Source organism: Triturus cristatus, chromosome 12, assembly GCF_964204655.1.
Source record: "Triturus cristatus chromosome 12, aTriCri1.1, whole genome shotgun sequence".
NCBI lineage: Eukaryota > Metazoa > Chordata > Amphibia > Caudata > Salamandridae > Triturus > Triturus cristatus.
This window is the reverse complement of record NC_140595.1, coordinates 663,014,325-663,038,006: the sequence shown is the minus strand read 5'-3', so window position 1 is coordinate 663,038,006 and position 23,682 is coordinate 663,014,325. Positions and strand designations below refer to the sequence as shown.

Below are 23,682 nucleotides of genomic sequence, written 5' to 3'. Positions count from 1 at the left end.
CTAGGACCCTTTTGTACCGCTTTGTTCGCCATAAGTTGGCAGGGTATGCTCAGACGTGAGTCCCTTGCTCACTTTGCCACTGGATTCAAGCAAGCCTGGCTGAAGACGGCTGAAATGCCAGAAACCGGTCCTAGGAAGCTTGTTTCCGGTCCAGGGAAGGCATGGCTTGGCAGTTCGGGCTGGACTGTTCCCATGAGGCACAGGGTCAGACTGATTTGCATATGGCCATGTCTGAACTGGGGTGGCAGAGTGGGCTAAAGAACGGTGATGGATCAAACCCAGATCTGTTGACTGGGTGTGAGTGTTTGATTGGTTCTGATGCTCCATCCATCACCACCCCCTTTTGTACCGCTTTGTTCGCCATAAGTTGGCAGGGTATGCTCAGACGTGAGTCCCTTGCTCACTTTGCCACTGGATTCAAGCAAGCCTGGCTGAAGACGGCTGAAATGCCAGAAACCGGTCCTAGGAAGCTTGTTTCCGGTCCAGGGAAGGCATGGCTTGGCAGTTCGGGCTGGACTGTTCCCATGAGGCACAGGGTCAGACTGATTTGCATATGGCCATGTCTGAACTGGGGTGGCAGAGTGGGCTAAAGAACGGTGATGGATCAAACCCAGATCTGTTGACTGGGTGTGAGTGTTTGATTGGTTCTGATGCTCCATCCATCACCACCCCCTTTTGTACCGCTTTGTTCGCCATAAGTTGGCAGGGTATGCTCAGACGTGAGTCCCTTGCTCACTTTGCCACTGGATTCAAGCAAGCCTGGCTGAAGACGGCTGAAATGCCAGAAACCGGTCCTAGGAAGCTTGTTTCCGGTCCAGGGAAGGCATGGCTTGGCAGTTCGGGCTGGACTGTTCCCATGAGGCACAGGGTCAGACTGATTTGCATGTGGCCATGTCTGAACTGGGGTGGCAGAGTGGGCTAAAGAACGGTGATGGATCAAACCCAGATCTGTTGACTGGGTGTGAGTGTTTGATTGGTTCTGATGCTCCATCCATCACCACCCCCTTTTGTACCGCTCACTTCATATTGTAGGCAGTGGATCCCTCAGTATGCATTTCTAGCAAAACCACTCATTCAATTGACAACACAGGAGGCAGCCACATCGACTGTTCTCCCTTGGACTCAGGAACATACACAAGCTTTTGAAAGCCTAAAGAAAGCCTTATGCCAAGCACCTGTTTTAGCAATACCATGTTACAATAAACAGTTTACACTCTTCGTTACAGAACGCGAAGGTACTGCCTTGTCAGTACTCACACAGGAACAAGCAGGATCACACAAACCATGTGCTTATTTTTCTAGTACATTAGATCCCGTAGCTCAGGCTTTGCCTGCGTGCCTGAAATCAGTGGCAGCAACAGCTTTAGCAATCAGACAAAGCGATGCCATAGTATTAGGACATCCATTGACAGTACAAGTACCACATGCAGTAGAGGTTCTCTTGAACCGCACACAAACACAACACTTGACTATAGCACGACTCACTGGTTACGAATTAACATTGTTTCAGCCACATATAGAAATCAGACGTTGTAGTACATAGAATCCTGCCACACTGTTACCTATAAATGGAACAGACCCACTAGCACATGATTGTATTGAAGTTATCACTATCACGACGAAACCTAGACAAGATTTGACAGACGTCCCATTGTCAGACCCAGACCTGACGTTGTATGTAGATGGTTCATGTATGAGAACAGGTACAGGAGAGCTAGTGGCCGCTTACGCAGTCACAACAGACACTGAAATCGTTGAAACTAATTGCATAAATACCTTGTCCGCTCAAGCCGCAGAGCTCATCGCTCTGACACAAGCCTGTATTCAAGCCACAAATAAAAGAGTCAACATATACACTGATTCACGTTATGCATTCGGAGTTGTACATGACTTCGGCGTGCTGTGGCGAGAGAGAGGTTATTTAACTTCTCACGGTGCCCACATTCAGCACGGACCCCTCATTCATGCCTTATTAGATGCAATACATTTACCCACTGCAATATCAATTATGAAATGTAAAGCTCATACGAAAGTTACTGATATCATTTCTCAAGGCAATGATCTAGCTGACAGAACAGCTAAACAGACTGCTCAAACTCAAACATCCGACATGACAAAGACAATAGTCCCGACACCAACACATTGCATGATGGTTAAGGATCCCGCTCTTGACGTAATTGACATACAGACACATGCTACACCAGACGAAATAAAGAAATGGACTGAATTAGGAGGGATCCAAACGGACCAAGGATGGATGACGAAGGAAAAATCTGTGTGGTTCCTTCCTGATTCAATGGTCCAAGTCGTTATTAACACTGTACATAGTCCAGCGCATCTAGGAGAAAAAGCTATGCTAGACAGCATTCAACACATTTGGTTCAACAAACATTTACGAGCAGCAGCTAAACAAAAAGTTCGTACCTGTATGATCTGTTGTCAGTTTAACCCAGGAAAAAGCATTCCCGTAGAGCAGGGTGGATTTCAGCCTCCTGATCACCCTTTTGAAGTCCTCCAGATGGATTATATCCAGATGGAACGATGTCGAGGATTCAAATATGTTCTCGTAGTTGTCTGTGCTCTTTCCCGTTGGACAGAGGCATACCCGGTTTCAGATTACACTGCCCCGACTACTGCCAAACAGTTAGTTCGAGAATTCTTCCCACGGTACGGTTTACCACGTGTTGTCTACTCAGATAACGGCCAGCCGTTCTCATCCGAATTAATGAAACACGTTTCACTTTTGTTAGGCTATCAGTGGAAATTCCACTGTGTCCGACACCCCGAGGCAGCAGGTCTCGTGGAACGCCATAATCAGACCCTGAAAATTAGATTGTCCAAAATTTGTAGAGAGAAAGGTGTCGACTGGGTAGTAGCCTTACCCGTTGCACTCTTTTACATGAGAATGGTAGCACACTCTCGAACAGGGCTATCCCCTTATGAGGTGACCTTCGGTAGACCACCAAATATGTGGGGGACGCCTATACCACGCAAAATAACTGATATTGACTGTAATATGCTGACAGATTACTTGGCTTCCTTGATGTCTGCACTACAATCTTGTCGTTCACAGGTAGCTGCAGCCTTTCCCGACAACACCGAGGTGAAACCCCATGACGTAATTCCAGGGGATTTGGTTTTAGTGAGGAACTTTGATCGGAAGTCTCAGCTGGATCCTAGGTGGAAATCACCTCAGCTCGTACTGCTAACGACGAGGACAGCCGTAAAGATCGAAGGACGAAAAGGCTGGATACATTCAAGTCATATCAAGAAATTTCATGGACTACCGTCAGACGTAAACGACACACCTTGCGTGTCTTCCCCGATTGACTCAAAACTTCCTTTGGTTGAACTGAATAACCACGAACTATATAAACTAAAACTTAGGTCTAACAAGTCAGGCAATTTGATTGTTTAAGTCCTCTCCAAGGTGAATCGGTCGAATTTGTCTCTGACATGTATCCCTTGGACCTGTATAGAGAAAGAAACAGAAGGATAAAGTTGAAACGACATGCGTACTGTAAATCACTGCGTAGTCATTGCACAGTGACGTTATTAATTTTGTTTTTCTTAAGTCTTTTAATAATTACTGCAAGTATATTGTTGCACACATATTATCCTATTTCTAGACATGTTTATAATGTTACTGCTGAACATTCTTTTAGTGAATTACCTCCGCATGAATTGTCTTATAGATTTGCGCTGCGCAATAACACGTTTATTAGTATGTTACATCATTCCCATCAGGTTAGCAATGCTACAAATTGTTGGATATGTGGTCGACTCCCTCCCTATCAGAACTATAAAGGAATTCTACCTCTCTTTCCATACCCGTTCACACACAACGGCTCCTGTGGAGCATGGTTTAGTTTAATTAATTCCCTAGATTCGAATTCTGCAGTTTACCAGAATAACTGGGTATGGGGAAATCTGAACTTAGTTTTACTCAAAGTCTGCTACCCTAGCAAGGAGGGACTTCCCAAAAGAACAGGAACTGATCTAGAAAATGAAGTATATGGATTAGGTAATTTTACGCTTAATCTCATGATCCTGAATGTCGAATCCGAAGCTACACCAATTTTGCCCGCCATGTCAGTATTTCCAGTTAAAGGTGAATTATGTGTAAGAAAGAATGGTTCCATACATATGGGCCATAGTAGATGCACCACTGTGATAGAATTTAGTGACCAAGGCAAGTCTACATTTAGAGCTTCCCGCCATTCCTACTTCATATGTGGTCAGACGGCATACATACGTTTACCTCTAGATTGGGATGGTACCTGCTACATCGGATTCCTTTTACCACCTGTTTTCCTAGCTCCTCCTGATTATTACAGAAATACTCATTTAGTACACAATAGAGAAAGGAGAGATCTCCCAATAGTCGATTACACTGAGACCGCATGGGAAAAATACACAGATTTCAATAAAGGTCTCTTTCCCTATATAGGTACAGTTACCAATAGTAAGCTGATACGTAGATTAACAAGAACCCTTGAAGCAGTAGTGAACGAAACTATTTCCGCCTTAGGCAATTTAACAGAAGAGCAGTCTGCTATGCGGATTGTTGTGCTTCAAAATCGTCTTGTCCTTGACGTCATCCTGGCCGATAGGGGCGGAGCTTGTAGGGTCATCGGATCAAGTTGTTGCATTTTCATACCAGAAAATTCGCCATCTGTATATAAAGCCATAACTCGCCTTCATAAGATTGTAAGCCAGATACACCAGAATCCAGGCACCTGGACTTGGTCCGGTTGGTTTTGGAGTGTATTATCTACCTTTGGATGGAAGGTCCTATCCTTCCTAGGTATTGGCTTCCTCATATTATTCAGTTGCTGTCTATGTCTACAATGTGGACCAGCGATCTGTGGTCTGTGTGCCACATCGTGTATTCCACCACCAAGATTTCCTTCATCCCAGAAGAAAAAAGAAGAACAAATGATGCTATATGAACAGATCAACGGATTGATGAAGATTGATATCTCTTGACGGGCAAGTAGGGGACAAGGAGGGAATGTGGAAATATGGATTTTTATGATCAGTTATGTCCCCTATCTTGGACCCCAACGGTTTCATGTATAAATCACAAGTACATGTATGTTCCCTCCAGTTCCAGTTATAAAGACGCAAACACATGTGCGTCCACCGCCAACATGTCCTCTTTCAGATCCGCCATGAATGGGCCGGATATTCCATTCCTAAGTACGAAAGGCCACCGGCTTTATATGGTTCACTTATGCCATTTTACAGTCCAGGCAAGTAGGCCCTGATTCTGCCATCAAGCTTTTCCTGCCTTCTGCCTCTGAAAGCTCCAGTCTGAGCTCGCATCTGTATCCATGAACTTTGTCCTACTCCCTGCGCAGCTAACGGTGCCTGACATCAGCCTGTTGCCTGCCAAAAACTGTATTTCACCTTCGAAATTATCTGCTCCGCTCCCTACCCAATGCATTCCTGTCTAGTAGTTTAAGTAAACATTCTTCCAGCTACCGAGCAAAAGGCCCGGCTTCTCTGTCTTTATGCAAGTAATTCATAGCCCTGTTACTATGAAAGATTTCTGCCCCTGCATCTAGTGTAGACACTTAGACGCTTGTACACGCACTCACAGTCAGAATAGTCAGTATAGAATAAGATTCTACTCTAAGAAGGCCTCTCTTTTGGATAACATAGTTCTTTAAACATAGGATGTTAGATATGATTTGGGATTAGGTTGACTTGACCCTCCAGACTTCTGTCGCCACATGTAGAGCTAAATGTCAAGTCCCCTTCACCCCCTAGTTGCACGTCAATCACACGTCATGCTGCTGCGCGCGCATTTCTGCCAAGTATTTCTGCTGACATTGCGAAATTCTTTCATGGAACCACCCTATTATGACATCATACCTGATGACGTTCCTTAGTTACACCCAGTTACACCCACTTTTGCTACGCATGTATGTTTTATCTTTACTATCAATTGTTACGCCTCCTGCATTTGCTTCACTGTAATGCCTATTGTATAAAAATGATTACTGATCAATAAAGTACGGTCTTCACTTCCTGAACCTTCGTGGTGATGGAATATGGAGCTCATCGATTTAAATTGATTATGGAATAAAGCCCGTTCCGAACCTCTAATACCACGGATTCTGCCTCTTATGTTACTGAGCTATTGTTATAGATTTTCCGCATCAAATTAAGTTCCGGTAATTAAATTATTTACCACATAATGATCTTCATGAAATTTTCTTGATAATATGAAAGCAGGAAAGGGAAGCTTGGCAATATGCAATCCTAAAGCAAGGTGTGACTCCAGGGAAGAATGACTTGAAAACAACATACAGAAAGACTCATGTAAAAAGGCCCTGATGAGGCTTGAACTCATGACCCCTGGTTTACAAGACCAGTGCTCTGCCACTGAGCTACAAGGCCAGTCTGCACGCAGGATGTAAATTGCAACATGTATTCTTACTGAGGTATGAATATATCTATGATTTTGAGACTCTGTATGGAAACGTAGTTGCATATGAATGTCCACGTGCGCGCACACATTGAAGACCATGCTTAAGGCACTTTTCTTGGAAGTATGAAAAACTACATTTTCATATGAGAAAATAAGAGTTTTCACATTCAAGACCATACCGATAGCTCTAGTTAGTATGTCTGCAATCAGTGACATATAGAGAACCCACTTATTAGAAGTGATCTGTCTCTGTGGGGCAGACATATGTTAACCGTCATTCATTTGAGACGGCCTAAACTTTAGGAGTAAGAGCTGCTTTCTTATCAATCTATTTATCCAAACTGGTTAATAAGCCAGGAGTGAGTGAAAGGCAATCCTCTGGAAACTCCATGAAAGATCTAATTTCTATTACGCACAAAATACTTCACTTTATTTGACATATTTGTTAAAATGGAACAGTCAGATGATCCCATCTAGCGGATCCTGGCTCTGTCTTGAAAGAGAGTGTAATTATACTACAAGAAATGCTGGCCATCAAAAGAGACTCTGATGGCTTTCCGACGAAGGCGGGATTCGAACCCACGCGTGCAGAGCACAATGGATTAGCAGTCCATCGCCTTAACCACTCGGCCACGTCGTCTGCCCTACAGCCCCATCTGAAACCTTGCTTCACAAAAGGTACTGAAGTGTCAATATACTGTACCTAAAAAAGAAAAAAAACAGCTGAGGCAAGATCTCACATTCCACGTCTTCCCCCAATTAGGGACCTACATTTCATTTTTGGGAAATTCTTACTATGTGCTAATTACAAATATTCATAAGATTCCCCTAGACTTTGTCAGAACTGTCAAGATATAATTCTACGGGGTTTTGAATAGACAGAGCATATGTTATAGGACAATTATAGAATCTAAGGACTGTATTTTTAATAGTCATGATAACATGCTAGCATGTGAGTCGATCTTGCACAGTGAATGATGGAGCAGTGTCTGTCATCTACTTGGTCAGCTGTAGATGGCTCACCTGGGGGGATGTGAAAAGAGAGAGCTCCAGTGGTGCAATCGGTTAGTGTGCGGTACTTATACAGCAGTACTTGCACTGAGCCATGCCGAGGTTGTGAGTTCGAGCCTCACCTGGAGCAGCCGTGTTGTTTTTCATAAACCATTTCACAAAAAGTAAAGTTTAAACTCAGAGTATGGACGGCCCTTGCTAGAGAGTCTTTACTTCTTATAGGATCTACGTGTCCTACTCCTCTGGGTGCCAAATATCACATATCCTACGCGATGCTCAGTTTAAACATTCCATGATGTGCCATCTTGCATTTCATGCAAACACCACATCAGTGCATTTAAAAATACATTTGTAGAATAATAAATATGATGAAAACAGTGTTCTCACATGATAACCATAAACTGAAGAGCTGCAAAAAATGCTGTATCAGCTACTTACAATAAAAGGTGACTCGAAAAAACTAGCAAAAGAAGAGCATCATCATATTAAAGGTTCTATTCACCATCTTGAGTTGCACCATAGCAGCTTATGGTGCTTTTCTGCTCAGAGTGTGCCTCCAACCCCACATTCATTTTTAATTTATTTGCAATTTAAAAAACAACAATTACTGCTCGAAGTTCACTTTTCAAAACCATTCAACCTATTAAATGTATTTCTCTAACCTATGAATGTGGTCCATGTTCACTTTTCCTCATCTTCATCTCGATACTCCTTTCCCAGAAACCAGGTTCACTTCTTCATTCAACCCACCCATCCAAGGTCACCAAATCTTTGAAGCACAAGTCTGCCTATTCTCCCTTTCTCTCTATGTACAAGATACCTTGTATCATTTGAATGGACAGCAGGAGAGAAGGATATTTATGGTGAGTGGGGGTGGGGTTTTGAGGAGTAACCTCATTTGCCTAAGAGCCGGGGTATCTGGGAAAAAAAGTATTTTATGGGGGAAGAATTTCACATCTCCTTGGTGAAATTTGTAGGGCCTTATAACATCCTTTCTGTGGATGCAGATTCAGTCGGAACAGAGGTCCTAGTCCTCGCTCTGCCTTTCAAAGGAACTGTAAATATGCATGGCTTATTTGGCTTTGCCCGGCAGGGTGAGAATGGCGTTCGTCAGGCGATCGGAAGGGGTGAGGCAATAATTTATAATTCAATGATCTTCATGATATTTTCTTGATAATATGAAAGCAGGAAAGGGAAGCTTGGCAATAAGCAATCCTAAAGCAAGGTGTGACTCCAGGGAAGAATGACTTGAAAACAACATACAGAAAGACTCATGTAAAAAGGCCCTGATGAGGCTTGAACTCATGACCCCTGGTTTACGAAACCAGTGCTCTGCCACTGAGCTACAAGGCCAGTCTGCACGCAGGATGTAAATTGCAACATGTATTCTTACTGAGGTATGAATATATCTATGATTTTGAGACTCTGTATGGAAACGTAGTTGCATATGAATGTCCACGTGCGCGCACACATTGAAGACCATGCTTAAGGCACTTTTCTTGGAAGTATGAAAAACTACATTTTCATATGAGAAAATAAGAGTTTTCGCATTCAAGACCATACCGATAGCTCTAGTTTGTATGTCTGCAATCAGTGACATATAGAGAACCCACTTATTAGAAGTGATCTGTCTCTGTGGGGCAGACATATGTTAACAGTCATTCATTTGAGACGGCCTAAACTTTAGGAGTAAGAGCTGCTTTCTTATCAATCTATTTATCCAAACTGGTTAATAAGCCAGGAGTGAGTGAAAGGCAATCCTCTGGAAACTCCATGAAAGATCTAATTTCTATTACGCACAAAATACTTCACTTTATTTGACATATTTGTTAAAATGGAACAGTCAGATGATCCCATCTAGCGGATCCTGGCTCTGTCTTGAAAGAGAGTGTAATTATACTACAAGAAATGCTGGCCATCAAAAGAGACTCTGATGGCTTTCCGACGAAGGTGGGATTCGAACCCACGCGTGCAGAGCACAATGGATTAGCAGTCCATCGCCTTAACCACTCGGCCACCTCGTCTGCCCTACAGCCCCATCTGAAACCTTGCTTCACAAAAGGTACTGAAGTGTCAATATACTGTACCTAAAAAAGAAAAAAAACAGCTGAGGCAAGATCTCACATTCCACGTCTTCCCCCAATTAGGGACCTACATTTCATTTTTGGGAAATTCTTACTATGTGCTAATTACAAATATTCATAAGATTCCCCTAGACTTTGTCAGAACTGTCAAGATATAATTCTATGGGGTTTTGAATAGACAGAGCATATGTTATAGGACAATTATAGAATCTATTCCGTTTGGACTGTATTTTTAATAGTCATGATAACATGCTAGCATGTGAGTCGATCTTGCACAGTGAATGATGGAGCAGTGTCTGTCATCTACTTGGTCAGCTGTAGATGGCTCACCTGGGGAGATGTGAAAAGAGAGAGCTCCAGTGGCGCAATCGGTTAGCGCGCGGTACTTATACAGCAGTACTTGCACTGAGCCATGCCGAGGTTGTGAGTTCGAGCCTCACCTGGAGCAGCCGTGTTGTTTTTCATAAACCATTTCACAAAAAGTAAAGTTTAAACTCAGAGTATGGACGGCCCTTGCTAGAGAGTCTTTACTTCTTATAGGATCTACGTGTCCTACTCCTCTGGGTGCCAAATATCACATATCCTACGCGATGCTCAGTTTAAACATTCCATGATGTGCCATCTTGCATTTCATGCAAACACCACATCAGTGCATTTAAAAATACATTTGTAGAATAATAAATATGATGAAAACAGTGTTCTCACATGATAACCATAAACTGAAGAGCTGCAAAAAATGCTGTATCAGCTACTTACAATAAAAGGTGACTCGAAAAAACTAGCAAAAGAAGAGCATCATCATATTAAAGGTTCTATTCACCATCTTGAGTTGCACCATAGCAGCTTATGGTGCTTTTCTGCTCAGAGTGTGCCTCCAATCCCACATTCATTTTTAATTTATTTGCAATTTAAAAAACAACAATTACTGCTCGAAGTTCACTTTTCAAAACCATTCAACCTATTAAATGTATTTCTCTAACCTATGAATGTGGTCCATGTTCACTTTTCCTCATCTTCATCTCGATACTCCTTTCCCAGAAACCAGGTTCACTTCTTCATTCAACCCACCCATCCAAGGTCACCAAATCTTTGAAGCAAGTCTGCCTATTCTCCCTTTCTCTCTATGTACAAGATACCTTGTATCATTTGAATGGACAGCAGGAGAGAAGGATATTTATGGTGAGTGGGGGTGGGGTTTTGAGGAGTAACCTCATTTGCCTAAGAGCCGGGGTATCTGGGAAAAAAAGTATTTTATGGGGGAAGAATTTCACATCTCCTTGGTGAAATTTGTAGGGCCTTATAACATCCTTTCTGTGGATGCAGATTCAGTCGGAACAGAGGTCCTAGTCCTCGCTCTGCCTTTCAAAGGAACTGTAAATATGCATGGCTTATTTGGCTTTGCCCGGCAGGGTGAGAATGGCGTTTGTCAGGCGTTCGTCAGGCGATCGGAAGGGGTGAGGCAATAATTTATAATTCAATGATCTTCATGATATTTTCTTGATAATATGAAAGCAGGAAAGGGAAGCTTGGCAATAAGCAATCCTAAAGCAAGGTGTGACTCCAGGGAAGAATGACTTGAAAACAACATACAGAAAGACTCATGTAAAAAGGCCCTGATGAGGCTTGAACTCATGACCCCTGGTTTACAAGACCAGTGCTCTGCCACTGAGCTACAAGGCCAGTCTGCACGCAGGATGTAAATTGCAACATGTATTCTTACTGAGGTATGAATATATCTATGATTTTGAGACTCTGTATGGAAACGTAGTTGCATATGAATGTCCACGTGCGCGCACACATTGAAGACCATGCTTAAGGCACTTTTCTTGGAAGTATGAAAAACTACATTTTCATATGAGAAAATAAGAGTTTTCACATTCAAGACCATACCGATAGCTCTAGTTAGTATGTCTGCAATCAGTGACATATAGAGAACCCACTTATTAGAAGTGATCTGTCTCTGTGGGGCAGACATATGTTAACAGTCATTCATTTGAGACGGCCTAAACTTTAGGAGTAAGAGATGCTTTCTTATCAATCTATTTATCCAAACTGGTTAATAAGCCAGGAGTGAGTGAAAGGCAATCCTCTGGAAACTCCATGAAAGATCTAATTTCTATTACGCACAAAATACTTCACTTTATTTGACATATTTGTTAAAATGGAACAATCAGATGATCCCATCTAGCGGATCCTGGCTCTGTCTTGAAAGAGAGTGTAATTATACTACAAGAAATGCTGGCCATCAAAAGAGACTCTGATGGCTTTCCGACGAAGGTGGGATTCGAACCCACGCGTGCAGAGCACAATGGATTAGCAGTCCATCGCCTTAACCACTCGGCCACCTCGTCTGCCCTACAGCCCCATCTGAAACCTTGCTTCACAAAAGGTACTGAAGTGTCAATATACTGTACCTAAAAAAGAAAAAAAACAGATGAGGCAAGATCTCACATTCCACGTCTTCCCCCAATTAGGGACCTACATTTCATTTTTGGGAAATTCTTACTATGTGCTAATTACAAATATTCATAAGATTCCCCTAGACTTTGTCAGAACTGTCAAGATATAATTCTATGGGGTTTTGAATAGACAGAGCATATGTTATAGGACAATTATAGAATCTAAGGACTGTATTTTTAATAGTCATGATAACATGCTAGCATGTGAGTCGATCTTGCACAGTGAATGATGGAGCAGTGTCTGTCATCTACTTGGTCAGCTGTAGATGGCTCACCTGGGGAGATGTCAAAAGAGAGAGCTCCAGTGGTGCAATCGGTTAGTGCGCGGTACTTATACAGCAGTACTTGCACTGAGCCATGCCGAGGTTGTGAGTTCGAGACTCACCTGGAGCAGCCGTGTTGTTTTTCATAAACCATTTCACAAAAAGTAAAGTTTAAACTCAGAGTATGGACGGCCCTTGCTAGAGAGTCTTTACTTCTTATAGGATCTACGTGTCCTACTCCTCTGGGTGCCAAATATCACATATCCTACGCGATGCTCAGTTTAAACATTCCATGATGTGCCATCTTGCATTTCATGCAAACACCACATCAGTGCATTTAAAAATACATTTGTAGAATAATAAATATGATGAAAACAGTGTTCTCACATTAGAACCATAAACTGAAGAGCTGCAAAAAATGCTGTATCAGCTACTTACAATAAAAGGTGACTCGAAAAAACTAGCAAAAGAAGAGCATCATCATATTAAAGGTTCTATTCACCATCTTGAGTTGCACCATAGCAGCTTATGGTGCTTTTCTGCTCAGAGTGTGCCTCCAATCCCACATTCATTTTTAATTTATTTGCAATTTAAAAAACAACAATTACTGCTCGAAGTTCACTTTTCAAAACCATTCAACCTATTAAATGTATTTCTCTAACCTATGAATGTGGTCCATGTTCACTTTTCCTCATCTTCATCTCGATACTCCTTTCCCAGAAACCAGGTTCACTTCTTCATTCAACCCACCCATCCAAGGTCACCAAATCTTTGAAGCACAAGTCTGCCTATTCTCCCTTTCTCTCTATGTACAAGATACCTTGTATCATTTGAATGGACAGCAGGAGAGAAGGATATTTATGGTGAGTGGGGGAGGGGTTTTGAGGAGTAACCTCATTTGCCTAAGAGCCGGGGTATCTGGGAAAAAAAGTATTTTATGGGGGAAGAATTTCACATCTCCTTGGTGAAATTTGTAGGGCCTTATAACATCCTTTCTGTGGATGCAGATTCAGTCGGAACAGAGGTCCTAGTCCTCGCTCTGCCTTTCAAAGGAACTGTAAATATGGAAGGCTTATTTGGCTTTGCCCGGCAGGGTGAGAATGGCGTTTGTCAGGCGTTCGTCAGGCGATCGGAAGGGGTGAGGCAATAATTTATAATTCAATGATCTTCATGATATTTTCTTGATAATATGAAAGCAGGAAAGGGAAGCTTGGCAATAAGCAATCCTAAAGCAAGGTGTGACTCCAGGGAAGAATGACTTGAAAACAACATACAGAAAGACTCATGTAAAAAGGCCCTGATGAGGCTTGAACTCATGACCCCTGGTTTACAAGACCAGTGCTCTGCCACTGAGCTACAAGGCCAGTCTGCACGCAGGATGTAAATTGCAACATGTATTCTTACTGAGGTATGAATATATCTATGATTTTGAGACTCTGTATGGAAACGTAGTTGCATATGAATGTCCACGTGGGCGCACACATTGAAGACCATGCTTAAGGCACTTTTCTTGGAAGTATGAAAAACTACATTTTCATATGAGAAAATAAGAGTTTTCACATTCAAGACCATGCCGATAGCTCTAGTTAGTATGTCTGCAATCAGTGACATATAGAGAACCCACTTATTAGAAGTGATCTGTCTCTGTGGGGCAGACATATGTTAACAGTCATTCATTTGAGACGGCCTAAACTTTAGGAGTAAGAGCTGCTTTCTTATCAATCTATTTATCCAAACTGGTTAATAAGCCAGGAGTGAGTGAAAGGCAATCCTCTGGAAACTCCATGAAAGATCTAATTTCTATTACGCACAAAATACTTCACTTTATTTGACATATTTGTTAAAATGGAACAGTCAGATGATCCCATCTAGCGGATCCTGGCTCTGTCTTGAAAGAGAGTGTAATTATACTACAAGAAATGCTGGCCATCAAAAGAGACTCTGATGGCTTTCCGACGAAGGTGGGATTCGAACCCACGCGTGCAGAGCACAATGGATTAGCAGTCCATCGCCTTAACCACTCGGCCACCTCGTCTGCCCTACAGCCCCATCTGAAACCTTGCTTCACAAAAGGTACTGAAGTGTCAATATACTGTACCTAAAAAAGAAAAAAAACAGCTGAGGCAAGATCTCACATTCCACGTCTTCCCCCAATTAGGGACCTACATTTCATTTTTGGGAAATTCTTACTATGTGCTAATTACAAATATTCATAAGTTTCCCCTAGACTTTGTCAGAACTGTCAAGATATAATTCTATGGGGTTTTGAATAGACAGAGCATATGTTATAGGACAATTATAGAATCTATTCCGTTTGGACTGTATTTTTAATAGTCATAATAACATGCTAGCATGTGAGTCGATCTTGCACAGTGAATGATGGAGCAGTGTCTGTCATCTACTTGGTCAGCTGTAGATGGCTCACCTGGGGAGATGTGAAAAGAGAGAGCTCCAGTGGCGCAATCGGTTAGCGCGCGGTACTTATACAGCAGTACTTGCACTGAGCCATGCCGAGGTTGTGAGTGCGAGCCTCACCTGGAGCAGCCGTGTTGTTTTTCATAAACCATTTCACAAAAAGTAAAGTTTAAACTCAGAGTATGGACGGCCCTTGCTAGAGAGTCTTTACTTCTTATAGGATCTACGTGTCCTACTCCTCTGGGTGCCAAATATCACATATCCTACGCGATGCTCAGTTTAAACATTCCATGATGTGCCATCTTGCATTTCATGCAAACACCACATCAGTGCATTTAAAAATACATTTGTAGAATAATAAATATGATGAAAACAGTGTTCTCACATGATAACCATAAACTGAAGAGCTGCAAAAAATGCTGTATCAGCTACTTACAATAAAAGGTGACTCGAAAAAACTAGCAAAAGAAGAGCATCATCATATTAAAGGTTCTATTCACCATCTTGAGTTGCACCATAGCAGCTTATGGTGCTTTTCTGCTCAGAGTGTGCCTCCAATCCCACATTCATTTTTAATTTATTTGCAATTTAAAAAACAACAATTACTGCTCGAAGTTCACTTTTCAAAACCATTCAACCTATTAAATGTATTTCTCTAACCTATGAATGTGGTCCATGTTCACTTTTCCTCATCTTCATCTCGATACTCCTTTCCCAGAAACCAGGTTCACTTCTTCATTAAACCCACCCATCCAAGGTCACCAAATCTTTGAAGCACAAGTCTGCCTATTCTCCCTTTCTCTCTATGTACAAGATACCTTGTATCATTTGAATGGACAGCAGGAGAGAAGGATATTTATGGTGAGTGGGGGTGGGGTTTTGAGGAGTAACCTCATTTGCCTAAGAGCCGGGGTATCTGGGAAAAAAAGTATTTTATGGGGGAAGAATTTCACATCTCCTTGGTGAAATTTGTAGGGCCTTATAACATCCTTTCTGTGGATGCAGATTCAGTCGGAACAGAGGTCCTAGTCCTCGCTCTGCCTTTCAAAGGAACTGTAAATATGGAAGGCTTATTTGGCTTTGCCCGGCAGGGTGAGAATGGCGTTTGTCAGGCGTTCGTCAGGCGATCGGAAGGGGTGAGGCAATAATTTATAATTCAATGATCTTCATGATATTTTCTTGATAATATGAAAGCAGGAAAGGGAAGCTTGGCAATAAGCAATCCTAAAGCAAGGTGTGACTCCAGGGAAGAATGACTTGAAAACAACATACAGAAAGACTCATGTAAAAAGGCCCTGATGAGGCTTGAACTCATGACCCCTGGTTTACAAGACCAGTGCTCTGCCACTGAGCTACAAGGCCAGTCTGCACGCAGGATGTAAATTGCAACATGTATTCTTACTGAGGTATGAATATATCTATGATTTTGAGACTCTGTATGGAAACGTAGTTGCATATGAATGTCCACGTGCGCGCACACATTGAAGACCATGCTTAAGGCACTTTTCTTGGAAGTATGAAAAACTACATTTTCATATGAGAAAATAAGAGTTTTCACATTCAAGACCATACCGATAGCTCTAGTTAGTATGTCTGCAATCAGTGACATATAGAGAACCCACTTATTAGAAGTGATCTGTCTCTGTGGGGCAGACATATGTTAACAGTCATTCATTTGAGACGGCCTAAACTTTAGGAGTAAGAGCTGCTTTCTTATCAATCTATTTATCCAAACTGGTTAATAAGCCAGGAGTGAGTGAAAGGCAATCCTCTGGAAACTCCATGAAAGATCGAATTTCTATTACGCACAAAATACTTCACTTTATTTGACATATTTGTTAAAATGGAACAGTCAGATGATCCCATCTAGCGGATCCTGGCTCTGTCTTGAAAGAGAGTGTAATTATACTACAAGAAATGCTGGCCATCAAAAGAGACTCTGATGGCTTTCCGACGAAGGTGGGATTCGAACCCACGCGTGCAGAGCACAATGGATTAGCAGTCCATCGCCTTAACCACTCGGCCACCTCGTCTGCCCTACAGCCCCATCTGAAACCTTGCTTCACAAAAGGTACTGAAGTGTCAATATACTGTACCCAAAAAAGAAAAAAAACAGCTGAGGCAAGATCTCACATTCCACGTCTTCCCCCAATTAGGGACCTATATTTCATTTTTGGTAAATTCTTACTATGTGCTAATTACAAATATTCATAAGATTCCCCTAGACTTTGTCAGAACTGTCAAGATATAATTCTATGGGGTTTTGAATAGACAGAGCATATGTTATAGGACAATTATAGAATCTATTCCGTTTGGACTGTATTTTTAATAGTCATGATAACATGCTAGCATGTGAGTCGATCTTGCACAGTGAATGATGGAGCAGTGTCTGTCATCTACTTGGTCAGCTGTAGATGGCTCACCTGGGGAGATGTGAAAAGAGAGAGCTCCAGTGGCGCAATCGGTTAGAGGGCGGTACTTATACAGCAGTACTTGCACTGAGCCATGCCGAGGTTGTGAGTTCGAGCCTCACCTGGAGCAGCCGTGTTGTTTTTCATAAACCATTTCACAAAAAGTAAAGTTTAAACTCAGAGTATGGACGGCCCTTGCTAGAGAGTCTTTACTTCTTATAGGATCTACGTGTCCTACTCCTCTGGGTGCCAAATATCACATATCCTACGCGATGCTCAGTTTAAACATTCCATGATGTGCCATCTTGCATTTCATGCAAACACCACATCAGTGCATTTAAAAATACATTTGTAGAATAATAAATATGATGAAAACAGTGTTCTCACATGATAACCATAAACTGAAGAGCTGCAAAAAATGCTGTATCAGCTACTTACAATAAAAGGTGACTCGAAAAAACTAGCAAAAGAAGAGCATCATCATATTAAAGGTTCTATTCACCATCTTGAGTTGCACCATAGCAGCTTATGGTGCTTTTCTGCTCAGAGTGTGCCTCCAATCCCACATTCATTTTTAATTTATTTGCAATTTAAAAAACAACAATTACTGCTCGAAGTTCACTTTTCAAAACCATTCAACCTATTAAATGTATTTCTCTAACCTATGAATGTGGTCCATGTTCACTTTTCCTCATCTTCATCTCGATACTCCTTTCCCAGAAACCAGGTTCACTTCTTCATTAAACCCACCCATCCAAGGTCACCAAATCTTTGAAGCACAAGTCTGCCTATTCTCCCTTTCTCTCTATGTACAAGATACCTTGTATCATTTGAATGGACAGCAGGAGAGAAGGATATTTATGGTGAGTGGGGGTGGGGTTTTGAGGAGTAACCTCATTTGCCTAAGAGCCGGGGTATCTGGGAAAAAAAGTATTTTATGGGGGAAGAATTTCACATCTCCTTGGTGAAATTTGTAGGGCCTTATAACATCCTTTCTGTGGATGCAGATTCAGTCGGAACAGAGGTCCTAGTCCTCGCTCTGCCTTTCAAAGGAACTGTACATATGCATGGCTTATTTGGCTTTGCCCGGCAGGGCTTGCCCGCCAGGGTGAGAATGGCGTTCGTCAGGCGATCGGAAGGGGTGAGGCAATAATTTATAATTCAATGATCTTCATGATATTTTCTTGATAATATGAAAGCAGGAAAGGGAAGCTTGGCAATAAGCAATCCTAAAGCAAGGTGTGACTCCAGGGAAGAATGACTTGAAAACAACATACAGAAAGACTCATGTAAAAAGGCCCTGATGAGGCTTGAACTCATGACCCCTGGTTTACAAGACCAGTGCTCTGCCACTGAGCTACAAGGCCAGTCTGCACGCAGGATGTAAATTGCAACATGTATTCTTACTGAGGTATGAATATATCTATGATTTTGAGACTCTGTATGGAAACGTAGTTGCATATGAATGTCCACGTGCGCGCACACATTGAAGACCATGCTTAAGGCACTTTTCTTGGAAGTATGAAAAACTACATTTTCATATGAGAAAATAAGAGTTTTCACATTCAAGACCATACCGATAGCTCTAGTTAGTATGTCTGCAATCAGTGACATATAGAGAACCCACTTATTAGAAGTGATCTGTCTCTGTGGGGCAGACATATGTTAACAGTCATTCATTTGAGACGGCCTAAACTTTAGGAGTAAGAGCTGCTTTCTTATCAATCTATTTATCCAAACTGGTTAATAAGCCAGGAGTGAGTGAAAGGCAATCCTCTGGAAACTCCATGAAAGATCTAATTTATATTACGCACAAAATACTTCACTTTATTTGACATATTTGTTAAAATGGAACAGTCAGATGATCCCATCTAGCGGATCCTGGCTCTGTCTTGAAAGAGAGTGTAATTATACTACAAGAAATGCTGGCCATCAAAAGAGACTCTGATGGCTTTCCGACGAAGGTGGGATTCGAACCCACGCGTGCAGAGCACAATGGATTAGCAGTCCATCGCCTTAACCACTCAGCCACCTCGTCTGCCCTACAGCCCCATCTGAAACCTTGCTTCACAAAAGGTACTGAAGTGTCAATATACTGTACCTAAAAAAGAAAAAAAACAGCTGAGGCAAGATCTCACATTCCACGTCTTCCCCCAATTAGGGACCTACATTTCATTTTTGGGAAATTCTTACTATGTGCTAATTACAAATATTCATAAGATTCCCCTAGACTTTGTCAGAACTGTCAAGATATAATTCTATGGGGTTTTGAATAGACAGAGCATATGTTATAGGACAATTATAGAATCTATTCCGTTTGGACTGTATTTTTAATAGTCATGATAACATGCTAGCATGTGAGTCGATCTTGCACAGTGAATGATGGAGCAGTGTCTGTCATCTACTTGGTCAGCTGTAGATGGCTCACCTGGGGAGATGTGAAAAGAGAGAGCTCCAGTGGCGCAATCGGTTAGCGCGCGGTACTTATACAGCAGTACTTGCACTGAGCCATGCTGAGGTTGTGAGTTCGAGCCTCACCTGGAGCAGCCGTGTTGTTTTTCATAAACCATTTCACAAAAAGTAAAGTTTAAACTCAGAGTATGGACAGCCCTTGCTAGAGAGTCTTTACTTCTCATAGGATCTACGTGTCCTACTCCTCTGGGTGCCAAATATCACATATCCTACGCGATGCTCAGTTTAAACATTACATGATGTGCCATCTTGCATTTCATGCAAACACCACATCAGTGCATTTAAAAATACATTTGTAGAATAATAAATATGATGAAAACAGTGTTCTCACATGATAACCATAAACTGAAGAGCTGCAAAAAATGCTGTATCAGCTACTTACAATAAAAGGTGACTCGAAAAAACTAGCAAAAGAAGAGCATCATCATATTAAAGGTTCTATTCACCATCTTGAGTTGCACCATAGCAGCTTATGGTGCTTTTCTGCTCAGAGTGTGCCTCCAATCCCACATTCATGTTTAATTTATTTGCAATTTAAAAAACAACAATTACTGCTCGAAGTTCACTTTTCAAAACCATTCAACCTATTAAATGTATTTCTCTAACCTATGAATGTGGTCCATGTTCACTTTTCCTCATCTTCATCTCGATACTCCTTTCCCAGAAACCAGGTTCACTTCTTCATTCAACCCACCCATCCAAGGTCACCAAATCTTTGAAGCACAAGTCTGCCCATTCTCCCTTTCTCTCTATGTACAAGATACCTTGTATCATTTGAATGGACAGCAGGAGAGAAGGATATTTATGGTGAGTGGGGGTGGGGTTTTGAGGAGTAACCTCATTTGCCTAAGAGCCGGGGTATCTGGGAAAAAAAGTATTTTATGGGGGAAGAATTTCACATCTCCTTGGTGAAATTTGTAGGGCCATATAACATCCTTTCTGTGGATGCAGATTCAGTCGGAACAGAGGTCCTAGTCCTCGCTCTGCCTTTCAAAGGAACTGTAAATATGCATGGCTTATTTGGCTTTGCCCGGCAGGGTGAGAATGGCGTTTGTCAGGCGTTCGTCAGGCGATCGGAAGGGGTGAGGCAATAATTTATAATTCAATGATCTTCATGATATTTTCTTGATAATATGAAAGCAGGAAAGGGAAGCTTGGCAATAAGCAATCCTAAAGCAAGGTGTGACTCCAGGGAAGAATGACTTGAAAACAACATACAGAAAGACTCATGTAAAAAGGCCCTGATGAGGCTTGAACTCATGACCCCTGGTTTACAAGACCAGTGCTCTGCCACTGAGCTACAAGGCCAGTCTGCACGCAGGATGTAAATTGCAACATGTATTCTTACTGAGGTATGAATATATCTATGATTTTGAGACTCTGTATGGAAACGTAGTTGCATATGAATGTCCACGTGCGCGCACACATTGAAGACCATGCTTAAGGCACTTTTCTTGGAAGTATGAAAAACTACATTTTCATATGAGAAAATAAGAGTTTTCACATTCAAGACCATACCGATAGCTCTAGTTAGTATGTCGGCAATCAGTGACATATAGAGAACCCACTTATTAGAAGTGATCTGTCTCTGTGGGGCAGACATATGTTAACAGTCATTCATTTGAGACGGCCTAAACTTTAGGAGTAAGAGCTGCTTTCTTATCAATCTATTTATCCAAACTGGTTAATAAGCCAGGAGTGAGTGAAAGGCAATCCTCTGGAAACTCCATGAAAGATCTAATTTCTATTACGCACAAAATACTTCACTTTATTTGACATATTTGTTAAAATGGAACAGTCAGATGATCCCATCTAGCGGATCGTGGCTCTGTCTTGAAAGAGAGTGTAATTATACTACAAGAAATGCTGGCCATCAAAAGAGACTCTGATGGCTTTCCGACGAAGGTGGGATTCAAACCCACGCGTGCAGAGCACAATGGATTAGCAGTCCATCACCTTAACCACTCGGCCACCTCGTCTGCCCTACAGCCCCATCTGAAACCTTGCTTCACAAAAGGTACTGAAGTGTCAATATACTGTACCTAAAAAAGAAAAAAAACAGCTGAGGCAAGATCTCACATTCCACGTCTTCCCCCAATTAGGGACCTACATTTCATTTTTGGGAAATTCTTACTATGTGCTAATTACAAATATTCATAAGATTCCCCTAGACTTTGTCAGAACTGTCAAGATATAATTCTATGGGGTTTTGAATAGACAGAGCATATGTTATAGGACAATTATAGAATCTATTCCGTTTGGACTGTATTTTTAATAGTCATGATAACATGCTAGCATGTGAGTCGATCTTGCACAGTGAATGATGGAGCAGTGTCTGTCATCTACTTGGTCAGCTGTAGATGGCTCACCTGGGGAGATGTGAAAAGAGAGAGCTCCAGTGGCGCAATCGGTTAGCGGGCGGTACTTATACAGCAGTACTTGCACTGAGCCATGCCGAGGTTGTGAGTTCGAGCCTCACCTGGAGCAGCCGTGTTGTTTTTCATAAACCATTTCACAAAAAGTAAAGTTTAAACTCAGAGTATGGACGGCCCTTGCTAGAGAGTCTTTACTTCTTATAGGATCTACGTGTCCTACTCCTCTGGGTGCCAAATATCACATATCCTACGCGATGCTCAGTTTAAACATTCCATGATGTGCCATCTTGCATTTCATGCAAACACCACATCAGTGCATTTAAAAATACATTTGTAGAATAATAAATATGATGAAAACAGTGTTCTCACATGATACCCATAAACTGAAGAGCTGCAAAAAATGCTGTATCAGCTACTTACAATAAAAGGTGACTCGAAAAAACTAGCAAAAGAAGAGCATCATCATATTAAAGGTTCTATTCACCATCTTGAGTTGCACCATAGCAGCTTATGGTGCTTTTCTGCTCAGAGTGTGCCTCCAATCCCACATTCATTTTTCATTTATTTGCAATTTAAAAAACAACAATTACTGCTCGAAGTTCACTTTTCAAAACCATTCAACCTATTAAATGTATTTCTCTAACCTATGAATGTGGTCCATGTTCACTTTTCCTCATCTTCATCTCGATACTCCTTTCCCAGAAACCAGGTTCACTTCTTCATTAAACCCACCCATCCAAGGTCACCAAATCTTTGAAGCACAAGTCTGCCTATTCTCCCTTTCTCTCTATGTACAAGATACCTTGTATCATTTGAATGGACAGCAGGAGAGAAGGATATTTATGGTGAGTGGGGGTGGGGTTTTGAGGAGTAACCTCATTTGCCTAAGAGCCGGGGTATCTGGGAAAAAAAGTATTTTATGGGGGAAGAATTTCACATCTCCTTGGTGAAATTTGTAGGGCCTTATAACATCCTTTCTGTGGATGCAGATTCAGTCGGAACAGAGGTCCTAGTCCTCGCTCTGCCTTTCAAAGGAACTGTAAATATGCATGGCTTATTTGGCTTTGCCCGGCAGGGTGAGAATGGCGTTTGTCAGGCGTTCGTCAGGCGATCGGAAGGGGTGAGGCAATAATTTATAATTCAATGATCTTCATGATATTTTCTTGATAATATGAAAGCAGGAAAGGGAAGCTTGGCAATAAGCAATCCTAAAGCAAGGTGTGACTCCAGGGAAGAATGACTTGAAAACAACATACAGAAAGACTCATGTAAAAAGGCCCTGATGAGGCTTGAACTCATGACCCCTGGTTTACAAGACCAGTGCTCTGCCACTGAGCTACAAGGCCAGTCTGCACACACAATGTAAATTGCAACATGTATTCTTACTGAGGTATGAATATATCTATGATTTTGAGACTCTGTATGGAAACGTAGTTGCATATGAATGTCCACGTGCGCGCACACATTGAAGACCATGCTTAAGGCACTTTTCTTGGAAGTATGAAAAACTACATTTTCATATGAGAAAATAAGAGTTTTCACATTCAAGACCATACCGATAGCTCTAGTTAGTATGTCTGCAATCAGTGACATATAGAGAACCCACTTATTAGAAGTGATCTGTCTCTGTGGGGCAGACATATGTTAACAGTCATTCATTTGAGACGGCCTAAACTTTAGGAGTAAGAGCTGCTTTCTTATCAATCTATTTATCCAAACTGGTTAATAAGCCAGGAGTGAGTGAAAGGCAATC

General features: G+C 41.7%; 14 non-coding genes across 14 annotated transcripts; 2 read left to right on the top strand and 12 right to left on the bottom strand.

The window, feature by feature from the left end:
* Positions 1 to 6,336: 6,336 nt before the first annotated feature.
* Positions 6,337 to 6,408, bottom strand: TRNAT-UGU (transfer RNA threonine (anticodon UGU)). Its single transcript has one exon. It is a non-coding gene; the product is annotated as a tRNA-Thr (tRNA).
* A 2,323-nt stretch (positions 6,409 to 8,731) lies between these two features.
* Positions 8,732 to 8,803, bottom strand: TRNAT-CGU (transfer RNA threonine (anticodon CGU)). Its single transcript has one exon. It is a non-coding gene; the product is annotated as a tRNA-Thr (tRNA).
* Positions 8,804 to 9,392: 589 nt separating this feature from the next.
* Positions 9,393 to 9,474, bottom strand: TRNAS-GCU (transfer RNA serine (anticodon GCU)). Its single transcript has one exon. It is a non-coding gene; the product is annotated as a tRNA-Ser (tRNA).
* Positions 9,475 to 9,887: 413 nt separating this feature from the next.
* Positions 9,888 to 9,982, top strand: TRNAI-UAU (transfer RNA isoleucine (anticodon UAU)). Its single transcript has 2 exons — positions 9,888 to 9,925; positions 9,947 to 9,982. It is a non-coding gene; the product is annotated as a tRNA-Ile (tRNA).
* Positions 9,983 to 11,142: 1,160 nt separating this feature from the next.
* Positions 11,143 to 11,214, bottom strand: TRNAT-UGU (transfer RNA threonine (anticodon UGU)). The gene has a single exon. It is a non-coding gene; the product is annotated as a tRNA-Thr (tRNA).
* A 589-nt stretch (positions 11,215 to 11,803) lies between these two features.
* Positions 11,804 to 11,885, bottom strand: TRNAS-GCU (transfer RNA serine (anticodon GCU)). The gene has a single exon. It is a non-coding gene; the product is annotated as a tRNA-Ser (tRNA).
* Positions 11,886 to 13,548: 1,663 nt separating this feature from the next.
* On the bottom strand, positions 13,549 to 13,620 carry TRNAT-UGU (transfer RNA threonine (anticodon UGU)). The gene has a single exon. It is a non-coding gene; the product is annotated as a tRNA-Thr (tRNA).
* A 589-nt stretch (positions 13,621 to 14,209) lies between these two features.
* Positions 14,210 to 14,291, bottom strand: TRNAS-GCU (transfer RNA serine (anticodon GCU)). The gene has a single exon. It is a non-coding gene; the product is annotated as a tRNA-Ser (tRNA).
* Positions 14,292 to 15,961: 1,670 nt separating this feature from the next.
* TRNAT-UGU (transfer RNA threonine (anticodon UGU)) lies at positions 15,962 to 16,033 on the bottom strand. Its single transcript has one exon. It is a non-coding gene; the product is annotated as a tRNA-Thr (tRNA).
* Positions 16,034 to 16,622: 589 nt separating this feature from the next.
* On the bottom strand, positions 16,623 to 16,704 carry TRNAS-GCU (transfer RNA serine (anticodon GCU)). Its single transcript has one exon. It is a non-coding gene; the product is annotated as a tRNA-Ser (tRNA).
* A 1,673-nt stretch (positions 16,705 to 18,377) lies between these two features.
* On the bottom strand, positions 18,378 to 18,449 carry TRNAT-UGU (transfer RNA threonine (anticodon UGU)). The gene has a single exon. It is a non-coding gene; the product is annotated as a tRNA-Thr (tRNA).
* Positions 18,450 to 19,533: 1,084 nt separating this feature from the next.
* On the top strand, positions 19,534 to 19,628 carry TRNAI-UAU (transfer RNA isoleucine (anticodon UAU)). The gene is made up of 2 exons: positions 19,534 to 19,571; positions 19,593 to 19,628. It is a non-coding gene; the product is annotated as a tRNA-Ile (tRNA).
* A 1,162-nt stretch (positions 19,629 to 20,790) lies between these two features.
* Positions 20,791 to 20,862, bottom strand: TRNAT-UGU (transfer RNA threonine (anticodon UGU)). Its single transcript has one exon. It is a non-coding gene; the product is annotated as a tRNA-Thr (tRNA).
* A 2,341-nt stretch (positions 20,863 to 23,203) lies between these two features.
* TRNAT-UGU (transfer RNA threonine (anticodon UGU)) lies at positions 23,204 to 23,275 on the bottom strand. The gene has a single exon. It is a non-coding gene; the product is annotated as a tRNA-Thr (tRNA).
* Positions 23,276 to 23,682: the final 407 nt, after the last annotated feature.